Here is a 15,299-nt window from a genome sequence, read left to right as displayed (position 1 = left end):
ACAACAACTCGCCCTCCATTTGGGAATGTTGCAGGCTTTGAAACTTGGGATCACATTCTCCAACTTTAGCAACTTGCTCCTCCCTTCTGTCACTCTCAATTCTGCCAGCCATCCCTCTGCAATTTTTGCTCGATCCTTCTCTCTCCGCATATATGCCTCCCCCCCAGTTTTGCTGTTAAAAACACATAACATGATAACATGTTAACCCGTCTGTGCTTGACTAGTCTCCCTCCCTTCTCGTGACTACCGCTGCTGGGAGGTGCGGGAGACTTGCGGTCCAAGCTGCCAGGTTTGGGAACAGTTGTTGCCCTGCAGCCATTGGGCTGCTGGACAGGCTTCATTTGCCTCGCGCTGAACAGGGGCTTCAGCCATGGACTGCCGTATGGGGATGCTGAGTTTGTGTTCCATGTGCTTTTGTTTAATTTGTTTTAACTATTTGCACGATTTGATCATGGCATCAAGACTGAGGGAGAAGGATGAACCAATATTCAGCTCACTACTCCACAAGGTTTACTTGCTTCAGTCCTGAACTGAACCTGCAGCTGTGGTCTGCAACCATCAGCATTTGCCTCAGTGTTGAAATGGCTCTGTGGCTGGGGACTCACTTTCAAGGACTCTGCGGTTAAAGTTCTGTGTGTTATTTATTTACTTTTTATTGTTTTCAATATTTGTTCTTTTTGGGTGTTTGACATTCTTTTTTTGGGGGGTTTTCAATGGGTTCTATTATGTTTCTATGTTTTATAGCCGCCTGCAAGAAGACAAATCTCAAGGTTGCATACAGTACACATACATTGATCATAGATGTACTTTGAACTTTGAACAAAGTTTAATACGCTTCCAATTGCAACCTTAACCCTTCTGGTCTCTAGTGTATCAGAGATATCTCATTTGTTCTACCCGTATCTTCCAACCCAATAACACCACTTTCATGAATTTGTTTTCTCTCTTTCCTACTTCTGATAAAGGGTCACAGACCTGGAACATTAACACTGTTTTTCTTTCCACAGATGCTTCATGACCTGTTGGGTTTTTCCAGGTTTTCTGCCTTTATTAAAGTTCAAGCAGTTACAGAAACATTTTATAAGCCGATAGTTAAAAAGCCACTTCCATTTTTGGAAACACACCACATCCTCCTTGGAGTATCACAAACTAATGGGCATGATACTAAATTGAAGAGGCTGAACTACAGTTGCAGCTTGAGAAATTTAACAAGTTCTGACCAGCATAAATGGCTACAAATATATTGATTTTCATTCTGAGAGCATGACTGTTTGGTATTCTGCATGCAACTATCACACTCAATACCTTATAAAGGCTGTACAACAGGACATAGCCATATTAGCTTCAGCAGTGGAATTCTTGATTCAATTTGCCTATAATATGCTCTATTCATATTCTCATTGCCTTCCACTGTAATCTGTCAGCTAGTGTTTACTAGCTTTAAGTGACATTGTGTATTAGACAATAACTGTATTTCTCTCATCTTGATGTTCTGTTAAATAACAGTGGCAAAGCCAGTTGTGGTAGGACAAATATTGTACATCATTGCAGTTCCTAGTTATTCCATCTGCAACGCATGGCACCGATGGTCTCATACAACATACATATATCTTGAATGGAACCAGCTTGTTAATGCCTAAACATTTTTGACAAAGTCCAGTCTGCCAAATGGGCTATCAGTAAATTTCTACATTCTGATTTCCAGTGTCCTTTCCCAATTATATTTATCATTCCCAGTATAGCCACAGCAAACCCCGGCTCTTTATTCCAGTAAGGTCACCTCACTCTCACTTACCCAAGGGATGCTGGAATGGCAACTGTGAACCAATCTTCAATCACACTTTGCCAGATTGCTGCTTGTTACGTACTTCACCTTAATGGAAATGGATCTAAAAGCTTAACATTGGGGACAATGAAAGTACAGTATTACGATTCCTACATATACTAAAATAAGCATGTGAAATATTGCCAAAGCAGAATATCAAGGTACATTATTTTGATCATCTTAATACATTTTCTATTTTCTTAAGAGTGTGTTAGCCATTAACTTGTTTGAAGTTTGTTGGTAATGAGCCTTGTATTACTGGTATTGTTGCAGGTAATTAACGTAATATGTAATACATCTGTTGAAAAGGACCTGAAAGTGGACATCAATGAAAATGTATGTTATTCTGAATTTTGCTTGTGCCCAGGTATTTAAAAATGTCTAATTTTCAAGATCCAATTTATTTGAACAAGATGCTCCGTTCAAGCACATATCAGCTCGGGATATCATTTTATATCTGTCTTTAATCAGGAACAAGACTTAGGGTACATGCTTTCTGTTGATCATCCAGACTGTAGGACAACAATTCAGGAATAACCTACTATATGTATTTTTCAAACATAGGGTTACATAGTTAATGTATTATAGAAAAAGGTCTTTTGGCTCACTGCAGCCATGCAATTATTTTGCCTACTTACACTAATATAATTTGCCTGCATTAGCACCTTATCCTTCGATATCTTTTTCTAAATGCCTCTTCAACATGATGATTGTATTTGAATCCACCATCTCCTTGGGGTTCCAAATATCAACTACTTTATTTTTAAAAATGACCTACACGTTAAAACTCCTTCCTCTCACTTTAAACTTGTACCTTCTTGTTTTTTTATTCCCCTACCATCGGAAAAAATTCTGAGTATCCACCCTATCTAGGTCTTCATAATCTTATACTCCTTTGTCAGGATATCATATATTCATCCTTCAGCCTCATGTGCTACAGGAAAAACAAGCCCAACTTATCTAGTCTCTCTCCATAACTACAGTTGTCCAATCCAGGCACTCTCTACAGTGCAACACATTCTTCACAAGGGTGACCAGAAATACACACTCCGTCCTTGTCACCACTCCAAGCCCACTGCCAACATCGAGAGTGCCGACTTACCATAGGGATTGAAACATCAAGTCCTAGTAGCTCTACTAGTGGCCTAACCAGTGTGTGTAAAATTGCAAATACTGTAAATCCTAATTAAGGCAAGCATGACAAAAGACCCTCTTTACCACCCTTTTGACTTGTGTTTCCACTTACACGGAACAATGGGCTTGTACTCCTCTGTCTCCCTGTTCATTAACCATTCCTTAGTCCTTACTGTTAACTCTATTTGACTTCACAAACTATCTTACCTTGCACATTCACGTCCATTTGTTAATATACATCACAAACAGCAGAAGTCCCAGCACTGATCCCTGTTGTACACCACTAGTCATAGTCAATAAGAAAAATATCTATCCACTACTACGTTGTTCCTCAGACCACCAAACCACTTTTGGATGCAATTAGACAGATCACCTTGGAGCCCATGTGCTTTCGCCTTCTGGAACAACCTATTGTATGAGACTTTGTCAAATGTCTGACTAAAGTCACTTAGGCAACATCCATCTCCTTCCCTCCATCAATTTATTTTGTTACCTCCTCAAAAACCGCATCAAATTAGTGCCAAATGAAGCCTGCTGACTATCCCTGCCTTTCTAAATGTGCCTAAATCCAGTCCCATAAAATTTCCTCTGATAATTTCCCACTTTGTAGTTACCTGCAGCATTATAAAATCAAAATTAGTGAGGAAAGCAAAAATGCACAGAATTTTAAATTAGTTAAGACAAAATTTACAATCTACTCTGCGCAACTTGAGTGTAGTATTAAATAACTAGGATAAAAGCTGCACTTGATGCCCTCGGGGAGGCTGGTATTGCAATGTGATTAGAATAGAGCAGGACAGCCAAGCTGTTACCATAGCTACGAGGTTAACAAGACCTGAGTGGAATGCATCTGCACAGCAGTGATCTAGCAAAATTTTAATGTTGTGATCTTCATCTGGAACCTCCTGCATAAACAAAACATTTGAAGAATTTTTTAAGAAAACATTGTTGCAAGAATTTAAATTGCTACCTTGTGAGTGGTTTACAATTCTGCTTTCAATTAATTAATGAAATGGAAATTTCTGACTGCAAGCCAAGATTTGTGACACTATTATTTTATGAATACTTAAGACTCAAAGTCTCTGTTAGTAATTGATCATAGCACACTTAAAGCTGTCAAGTTCCTCTCTCCCCCCCTCCCCCCGCCCAAGTTTAATTGAAGAGTTATCCTCCTAAACAGCCCCGTAGTCACTGCCAGCTGGAAATACTCACCAGGTCAGGTACCATCTGTGGAAGGAGCAGCTCAGTTAATGTTTCAGCATTTTCATCAGAGAGAAAAAAATAAAAACTAAGCACACTTTAAGAAGAAGAAAATGGGGAGAAATTGGAAAAGATAAAGATTAATTGGCAGAATCAAGGTGGTGGCGCAAGCTGAGAGAAAGTGATCGTGAACAATAAGAGTCAATCTGGAGGAAGTACAGATGAGAGAAGACAATCAGTATCTGAAATTACCAGACTGTCAATCAACAGGATAATCTCAAAGTTTCTGAACAAATAAAAGATTACCTGACAATCATTTCACATTCAATCTCACTAATTGCCTTTGATGTCATTTCTCTGTCCACAACTGGGTCAGTCACAAGATCCAGCCCATACCACTAGATTCAAGGACAGTTTCAATCCCACTGTTGAAATCTATTGAATTCTCCCCAGTACGAGAAATGGACTCTTGACCTCATTATGTCCTCTCCTATCAAGATTCTCTCTTCTCCAGCCCTTTATCTCTTTCACCAATCAATTTCCCAGCTCTTTACTTCACGACTCCCCCTCTTCCGGTTTCACCTGTCACCTGCTACCTTGCTTTCCTTCCTCCCTCCCCACCTTCTTACTATGACCTCTCTCATCTTTTTTCTCCAGTCCTGATGGAGAATCTCGGGCTGAAACATTGACTGTTTACTCTTTTCCATAAATGCTGCCTGACCTGCTGAGTTCCTCCAGCATTTTGTGTGTGTGTTGTTCGGATTTCCAGTATCTGTAGATTTTCTCGTCTGTCATTATGTCCTTGCATCTTATTGTCTGCCTGCACTGCACTTCCTCTGTGACACTTCATTCTCAGTTCTGCTGTTTTCCCTTATACTACCTCAATACATTGATGTGATAAAATAATCTGTATGGATCACATGCAAAATAAAGTTTTCATTGTACTTTGGTACATGTTACAATAATAAACCAACTTAACTCCAACCAGCTACTGCCTCTGATGACCAACACTCCCACCCACGACAGCTGTCAGCATTAGAGTCCTGCCCACATCTGAGAATTACCATCTGTTCAAAATTATGAATAACAAGAGCAGAATACTAGTTCTGGATCTAGAAAACACAAATTTATTTTTGCAAAATATCTATTTCTCAAACTCCATAAGGGTGCTTAACATGGACAGTGTTTGTGTTTGTGGTGACTCTGCCCTAGCCTGCACCACTCGCTGTCCCAATCTCCGCATCTGTTACCTCTCTAAAGATATAAGGTTCCAAATAAAAACTTAGTATGCTAGGGATATTCCACATGATGTTGCTCGAGCTTCTGTCCCCAGTTTTTATTTTATATTTTCAGCACCTGTAATTTCTTACTTTTTGATAAAATCACAAATCAAGACCCAGTAGTTTAGCTTGGGTCCTGGATCCGAATGCATTACATTAGTACTTGGATTTTGAGGAGAAATCTTGATGTAACTGCTAGTTTTAGGTGATATTACTCATTGCAACTGAATGTGTGGAAATTATCTTTAATGCTACCATACATAATAGTGGTAGGTACTCTATAATAATTCAGGGTGACATGACTTCCACGTGCCACGGTCCTGTTCTGGTTGAAAACGGGAATTTTATATAAGAGGATATATCTGGATCCACAGGTTTAGCTCTAAATCATTCATCATTGTACCTTTGCATTTCGGTGACACAGGGATGTATAACTGTGGTATTTTATCCTTATTCTGTTCTCTGTAAAATATTTGAGAAGTTTAATAAAATCGTAATCCTTCCTGATTTGCTGTCTGTGAGAAGTTCACAGTCTGATTGGGCAGTAAGCTCATGGTTGCTGGCTGTCACTGATTTTCGAAGTCATGTACCTAACTGCAAATCATACCAGAAAAATGGAAATCCACACAGAGCCCATTTAATCTTCTTAGGCTTTTTAGAAGTCAGCAGTGAGCAGTGTTACTTCATTGAGAACCAAAACTAATATCCAAGAAACATCTTCACTGTACCAAGCAGAAATTATTTTTAACATTAATTAAGAACTGGTGGTTATGCACCTTCTGAATGCACACAGTACTGATGAATCAATAAACTGCCTAAAGTTAACTTAGAAATTCTTTGCAAGTACACCAACAGCTTAGCAACTTTTTCCAGTTGGTAAATGAGCCACTGAGAAGAGACATTTCTCATGTTGGACAAGTGGTATGTGTTGAGTTAGAGGAGATGAATTAAGGAGCCTGTGGAATTAACCTATGCCCTGTGCCAGGAAGGGCAGACTTAGTACGATTTTTTTAAAAACTTACGACACAGCTGTGAATAACACTTATGTCAGCATCAAGAAGTATGCAATGTAGTTACTAAAGACTTGAACTGTGAACAAATGGGATGTCGGTATGGTTGCTGGTCAGAGTCATCTGTCTACCTCAGTATGTCAAAAAAATTTTTCATTTTGTCATCTACTATATTAATAAACTTAAGCTGTAGAATTTGATTGTTTTACACAGAAAAACTGAAGTAGAACATCTGATTATATTCTTAAAGATGTTAAGCTGCATAAAATATATTCCAGAAGAAGTGTGTTCACATATAAAGAAGAAATGGGATATTTGAATTCAAGAAATTTCACAGGTATGTGAAATGTTTTAGAACAGTGATATTATGTTAAGAATAGACAGGCTAAAAATCAAAGTTTATTTTCTACTATTTCGTTGTCATGGAGTTCCATGTATGTGGTAATTCAAAACTCCATGTGAGCCATTCTTGAGATAATTACTCAAGTGATAAAGGGCTCAGATTGCTCTTGCTAAAGATATATTTTCCACTATCCAGCTCTGCTGCCGAGAGAACAGACGCTCCATTCCATGGTGTAACTCTTCATCTGGACATTCTAATGAGGACTGATGGATTCTCATGTCTGGCAGTAAGGTGTCTGGGAAGAGATTTTAATCATTGCTGTTGAACATTAAACTTGCAACAGATGATCAGTGCCCAGCAAGCAATTTGCTGGATTTTACTATCAAAACAAAGTAGATGAGAATACCAGTTAGCCACTTTGGCCAATGATAACTGCGCAGTAAAAGAAACAAGTGGCAGAACAATTTCAGTCAAGCATTTCTAAAATCCAAGTTATCAAAGGGCAGGGTATTTCTATAGAGAATCGAGAAGGCACATAACTTTGAAGAAAAGGTTCAATAAATTAATTATAAATTGAGAATGTTCAATCAGATTAGAGTTAGAGTTGACAATCTTAAATGGAGAGAGAAACATAGTTAGCCATTTCAGGTTGATTGATATCTCTCAGAACTGGGGAAGTTATAAATAAAACAAAAGAATAGAAAATCTGAAAACACTCAGCAAGTCAAGTGGTATCTTTGGAAAGGTAAGGTAAATTAATGTGAAAAAAGAATGTTGGCTCTCTTTCCACAGATGCTGCCTAACTTGTTAAATATTTCCATCACTTTCAGCTTTTATCTCAAATTTCCAGCAGATGCAATGTTTTATTTTTGGATTATTTTATCACTGCTAATATGATAAATTAAACCAGCAAATAATAACCTACGGTTGTGCTGAGGTGATCCCAATATTTACAGAGCTGATTGGTTAATGGATTATAGTCAGTGAGAAAAAAAATGAAGGGACATATTAAAGCTGTGACATGCAGGTCAGAGCTGTTGCAGAAACTGAAAGGAGGATGCTAAAATAGCAAGTAGATCAGGCAGTGTTTGTGGTAGAAGAAAAAACAAATTAATATTACAGGTGTATGACCTTACAGGAGCACGAGACAATTCGATACAACCAATAAAAGTGAATTCACAGGAAGTGTGCAAGTGGCAAAGGATGAAGCATATACAGAATGATGAGGTGCTATTCCTTAAGATTATGTTGGGTCTCAATGGCACAGCACAGAATGCCACAGACAGAAAGGCCACAGCAGAGAAGGTTGGAGAATTAAAGTGATAGGCAAGCAGCAGTTAGGGGTCATCCTTGCAGACTGAATGGATGTGTTCGGCAAGGGGATCACCCAGTTTACACCCGGTTTCTCTAGAGGAGAGCATATTGTGTGTACCAAATGCAGCACACTAGATTGGAAAAAGTTCAAGCAAGTTGTTGCTTCCAGAGCTCTTAGTGCATTGCCTCACACTTCTCTGCATTCAACTGTCTGCCAAACATCTGCCTAATGGACAAGCATGTTTATGTGCTGCAATCTGTTACTAGCTTCATCATATTTCACAAAACTACCAAGCTTTGTGTTAACTTGGCCCGAACACCAAGTTCCAATCACAAAAACAGATGAACTTTGCTGATAAGTATGTTACATGCCACCTTATCTAAAACATTCTGTATGTCCATGTACACCATATAACAACTTATCCTCATCAAATCTATACATCATTAAAAGGTTTCATCTAATTGGATTTACTCTTAATAAATATATATTGGTTTTCCCTAATTCATTCATTTTTATCCAGGTGATTATTAATCCTGTCCAAAAATGTTTCCTCTACTGAGGTTAAATTAACTGACCTGTAATTGAATAGGCAGGTCCTTATTCATCTGATGAACAAGAGCCTAACACATACCGTGCCCATGTCCAGATTACCGTCAGTGCCCCCACAGTTTTCTCCTGTACTACCCACAATATCAAAGGATATATCCTATCCAGTCCTGATGACTTTCTCACTTTAATTCAACCAACTTTTCTAATATCTCCATGTTATTAATTGTTAAAATATCTACTGTCTCAGTTTTCTCCTCCTTGCACTATTACTTTGCAAGTGCTCCCTCTTTCGGTGAAGACAAGTGAAAAATATTAATTTAGTGTTTTAACAGTGTCCTTAGCATCCACGTGCAAGATCTTACTTTTGTCATTAATAGACCTCACAATTCCATGTATTATCCTGTTACTTTTATATAGCAATAGAACCGCTAGAATTACCAGTTTGATAGTTGCTAATCTTTTCTCATGTGGTCTCTTTGCAACTCATTTTAGTTTTCACATTTTCACTTCCTTTCTGATCCTTTGTAGTCAGCCTGGTTCTCATAGTTAGCTGAAATCTGACAATTGTCATATGGAGTCTATTCCCCTCATTTTTCCCCATAACCTTTATCATCCAGGAGTTCTGGGATAGAGCCTCAACTATACCCAAACCTTTTCTTCCTGACAACATTTTGCCTGTCAACATTTGTTTCTGCTTACATGGGATAATTTCACTATTAACTCTTTGAAATTAGCCTTCCTCAAGTTAATTATTATAGACTTCTCCTTCTTTTCCATACTTAAATCTTCTAACGCTATGATCATTGTCCCTGAAGTGTTCCTCTATCAGAACTTGATGCATTTGATTACTCATTTTCTCAAACCCGATTTAGCAATTCCTCCATCTTTTTTAGACCATTTGGGTATGAAACATAACATTCACACCATTTTGGACTCATTTTCCTCTTGTACCCTCTTTTCCCTTAATCCTATTACTATGATTATTTACCAATGGGCATAGTCATGCTAATACTATACCAATACCAATGCATTGGGTGTTACATCGCATTGGTTGTTTGATTTTATTTCTTCAACAGGTTCCATGGCATTTTTTAAACACAAAATACTCTGCAGATGCTGGGGTCAAAGCAACACTGACAACACGCTGGAGGAACTCAGCAGGTCAGGCAGCATCCGTGGAAATGATCAGTCAACATTTCGGGCCAGAACCCTTCGTCAGGGTTCCAGCCCGAAACGTTGACTGATCGTTTCCACGGATGCTGCCCGACCTGCTGAGTTCCTCCAGCGTGTTGTGAGTGTTTCCATGGTATTTCTTTGTTTCATGGCTGCCTGCGGGAGAACGAATCTCAGAGTTGTATTCTGTATACATATTTTAATAATAAATGATACTTTGAATTCTTAAAATAAACACCCCTATGAGAACAACCCTCTAAAATTTTTCAGTCAAATCTGTGGAGAGCCTGGCTCAAAGACGAAAGTGTGACCATTCAGTCAAGACTGACAAAAACACTAGAATAAAGTTGACTAGAACACCAGAAAATATACAATTCAAAAAATTGTACTATCAAGAAACATACAAAGACTTTAAAGGTACTAGGACTCAGTGACACAGATCACAATTTATTAAAATACCACTTCTGCCACCTTGTGTTTTCTTTAGTAAACTACATCAGAAAATAAATAAGAAGGTAAGTTGCTGGGTAATTTCATCAGTTTTAAATAATAGGTGATATGTTTTCCTAATATGAAATTTATTGCAGAAGGTGATTAATGAGATAAAATTGGTTCTTTTCATTTTTCATCAAACTGATATTTACCATTTCTTTAATCCAATATATGACTACAGGATCACCTTCAATTAAAGTGTGTTAAAGAAACACAGGAATTAATTTGAACTCAAATTTTTGAAAATAACAAATGGAAAATAATTAGTTAATCTGTTATAGGGATGTTGTCTGGGTGACAAATATTAGCCAGGATCTAATGAACACCTATTGGTAGGCTCTATAATATACACTTTCTTAAAGTAGGCCCATTGAACCCTCAGATCCACTCCTCAGTTCAAATGGATCATTGTTTAACTGGGAATCAGTTCTATTTACCTACCTTTATTTCATACTCCTTGATGTCACTACCACATTCACATAACTCTATCCTAGGTTCAAAGGTTTTCATTTTCCTGACATTTCCAACCTTTAGAAAGAGTTCCAGAATTTCGCTACCTTTTGAGTGAAATAAATGCCTCCTGATTGCGCTGCTGTTTGAAGGAAAAATACACTAACAACTTGAAACAGTGCTCATACCAAACTAGTGAGATGATGAACAATAGAATCTGGAGCCCTTGGTTGTGCTAGGACTCTGTGGTTTCTAATTTCCAGAAAAGTTATTCAGATTCTGAAACTCGACATACGTTGGTTAAATTTACAGATGATTCTTTTAAAAATTATAATTCTTTCCAGCAGCAAGCACATTTCAACTCTCCAAGTTGGCCCTTGTGATGTGCAGACAGCCATTACAGACAGATCAAAAGTTTTCTGCACCTCAGTATGATTGCAAGTCTGATAGAGTTTGTACACTTTGCCATGTTATCTCTTGATCTGGTGACTTGGATGCAAAGATAGCCTAGGGCATTCAAGCTGGTCCGTTCTGACCCTGACCCAAGTTACTTAGGCACTTCAATGGACTATTGAGCCCCATTTGGAGACGTTCAAATCACACTTCCTGCTTTTCTTCATTGCTGGTCACATGTTTATCTCTGTGTCCCCAAGGAACTCACTCACTGAGAAAGTTGTAATATTATGATGCAATGATGAAAGTTGCAATATTATGATGCCCTGACTGCTCTTTCCATCCTTCTGGCAACGTATCTCCCTGAAAGCTTCAGGTCAGGTTTGTTCAGTTCAGTATCTCTTCTGATGATTTAGTGTCAATTTTGTTTAATAATGCTCTTTATATTGACGATGTAAAAGTATCTTTATAAATGAATCCTAATCAGATTTATTATCACTGTCTTATATGACATGCAATTTGTCATTTTGCATCAGCTGTACAGAGTAAAGAAATAAAGTTGCTATAAATTACAACATAAATACGGAGTGCAAATAAAGGAATAATGCACAATATTGTCAATTTGAACATTGAGGTCCTGAAGAGAGAATATAAGGAGCTACGTAGGGAGTTGAAAAGCAGGACTGCAAGGGTAGCAATCACTGGATCGCTGCCTATGCCACACATCAGTGAAGGTAAGAATAGGATGTTATGGCAGATGAAAGCGTGGCTGAAGATTTGGTGCAGGAGACAGGGTTTCAGATTTGTGGATTATTGGAATCTCTTCTGAGGGAGGTACAGTATGACCTGTATGAAACAAATTACACCTGAACTTGAAGTTTGGGGGGGGGGGAATAATATTCTTGCTGGCAGTTTTGCTAGAACCATTGGGGAGGGTATAAACTAGGTTGGAATGGGATAGGAACCAAATTGATAGGGTAGAGGATGGAGCAGTTGGTGTAAAGGTAGATGCAACATGTAGGGACTATGAGAAAGGATGGGCAATGGATAAGGCATAATTTCAGTCAGTTGGATGGGTTGAAATATGTTTATTTTAATGCAAGAAGTATCAGGAACAAGGGTGATGAACTTAGAGCATGGGTCAGTATATGGAACTATGATGTGGCCATTATGGGTGTCACTAGGGCAGGAATGGCTGTTGGATGTTCAAGAGATGAGATGTTTCAAAAGGAACAGAGAGGAAGAAAGAAAAGGTGGGGGAGTGGCATTGCTAATCAGGGGTAGCTGCAGAAATGAAGGATGTCGTGCAAGTATTGTCCGTTGAGTCAGTGTGGGTGGAAGTCAGAAACAGGAAGGGAGCAATCCCCTATTAGGAGTATTCTTTTAACTCCACAGTTTACACCGAGAAACCGAGGAGCAGATCAGGAGAGACTTTGGAATAGTGCAAAAAAAAACAGGGTTCTTGTCAGGGGGACTTCAACTTCCCTAATATTGATTGGCACCTCCTTAGTGCAAAAGGTTTAGATAGGAGGGAATTTTGTTAGTCAAAAGTAAAATTTATTATCAAAGTACATACTGTACATGTTACCATATACCATTTGATACCAGATGCAAACTCCACTGTGTAGGAGAGTGGTCCAGTTCTGTCCTTAATCTTTCCAAGCACCCACTTATGATCACCTCTGCAGTCCGTCGCCTGGGCTGCTTGTCCAGGGGTGAAATATCGAACCTCCTTGTTTGATGAGCCCTCCACTTGTCTCAGCTGTTCGTCCTGTACCCTCCTTCTGAGACTGGGTTTGAAGAGATTGAAGTGTGAGCGCAGGGAACGACCCAGAAACAGCATAGCTGCTGAATTGTTGGTTGTTTGTGGAGAGTGCTGCGTTGTGATATGCAAGGAGGAAATTGACGAGCTTCTGATTCACTGTCAAAGTAGTATGTTCTGCTGACATTGCTCGTAGTGCTTTCTTTAGACTCTAGACAAACCTTTCCGCCAAACCATTTGTAGCTGGTACGGTGCGGATGTAGTATGTCTTATTCCATTCATTTTCAGGAATGACTGAAACTGTTCCACAACAAACTGTGGTCTGTTGTCACTAAGTGTTCTGCAATACTAGTCCTTGAGAAGCGGCTTCTCAACTCATCAATAGTGTGTGAGGCTGTAGTAAGGACTATTGGGAACATTTCCAGCCACTTTGTAGCTACATCCACTACTACCAGGAAATTTGTGACCATGAATGGTCCAGAAAATCCACATGAATCCTCTGGCAAGACAATACAAGCCATTCCCAAGGATGGAGAGACATTGCTCTTGACAGCTTCTGGACGTTTTAGCTTCCTGAACAATGCATGGCAAGCTGCTCAATATGCTGATCTATCCCAGGCCACCAAAGATTTGAGCCAATGCTTTCATTATGACCACACCTAGATGACCAGCATGTAGCTCTTCCAACACTTTAGCTCTCAGTTTGGATGGTACACCAATTCTCAATCCTCACCTAATGCAACCCCCATCAAAGGCAAGTTCATTCTAGTGCTGGTGAAAATTGGGAAATGGGGATTTCAGCCATTTTGATTTGCCATGTAGACCTGATAGATTGTGGGGCCTTTTCTGATTTCCCTTTGGATCATCTTGGCAATAATAGGGAGACTTTCGATTTGCATTAGGGACAATGCGTCAAATGGAGTGACCTCTTTTGTAAATTGTCAGGTATTTCCTTTTCCAAGGGTAAACGGAACATTTACATTTCCACGATTAGTTTGAATTCAATCTTGTAATTGTGTCCTCCAAGAAACAGAGCCTATCTCAATATTTGTGCTGTTGCTGTTAGTGGAACACCCTCCTGTGGACTGAGAATGGAAACCAGTAGTTGATGATCGGCAGTGAGGATAAATTCTCTCCTATACAAGTACAAGTTGAAACATTGTACACCCCAAACAAGACAAAAGGCCTCTCTGTCAATCTGTGCATAATATTTCTCTGCAGCGGTCAGGGAATGTGATGCAAAGGCTATCGGGCATTCACTTACATCACTCAGTACACGTGACTTGACTGCACCTATACCATACAGCAAGACGTCATAGGCAAACTTCACTGGGCTATGTGGATCATAGTGTGTAAGAACAATGACTTACAGCACCATTTCCTTCAGGTTTTTGAAAGCCACCTCACACTGCTTTGTCCATTGCCATTTCTTCTCTATCTGTAGTAATGAGTTCAGGGGGTGGAGCACAGTAGCCAGGTTTGGCAAGAACCTGTTGTAGTAATTGACAAATTCTAAAAAGAACCGTAACTGTGACATGTTGAGGCATTGCAACTCAGGGTCTTGGGGCATACACCACTGTTTGAATTTTCTCAACACACTTGTGCAATTCTTGGGTGCAAATGGTGCGACCACAGTAAGTGATGCTTGGTTTAAAGAATTCACACTTGTTACATCGCATTCTGAGCCCATAATCTTCTAATCTTTTTAACACTATCTCGAGATTGTGGAGGTGTTCCACATCATGTTTAGCTGTAACAATTATGTCATCCAGGTAACACTTCAGTGCCTGGGCGATCTTGCAGCACCTGGTCCAGAACTTTCTGCCAGAGTGCAGGTGCAGATGCTACTCCAAAAATATGTCTATTGTAGTGATAAAGCTCTTTGTGAGTGTTTGTGGTGAGAAATACATTGGACTCTTCTTCCATCTCCATCTGCAAGTTGGCCTCAGCTAAGTCCATTTTGCTGAAGTGTTTTCTTCCTAAAAGGTCTGCAAAGATATCCTCTATCCTGGGCAGAGGGCATTGATCTACTTTCAGCACCGATTTAATGGTGACCTTAAAATCACCACAGATCCTGACAGACTCATTCTTCTAGGCTATTGGGACCACTGGTGTTGCCCATGGGTTCCACTCAAACTTGAAAATAATTCCTTCAGCTTCCAGCGATCTAGCTCACTGACTACTTTATCATGGATGGTAGAAGGAGCTGGATGGGCTTTACTAAACTTGGGTCTGGCATTTTACCCTTGATATGTTTGAATATTCCATTGCCATTCTTGAACACTGCTGTGGCATTTTCCAATACCTTTCTTAATTCACTTTCAGTTGACCCTATTGCAGGAGATGTGGCATGCAAATTGTGGATGGATCTCC

Source organism: Mobula birostris, chromosome 7 (assembly GCF_030028105.1).
Source record: "Mobula birostris isolate sMobBir1 chromosome 7, sMobBir1.hap1, whole genome shotgun sequence".
NCBI lineage: Eukaryota > Metazoa > Chordata > Chondrichthyes > Myliobatiformes > Myliobatidae > Mobula > Mobula birostris.
Note: the sequence above shows the minus strand (reverse complement) of the source record.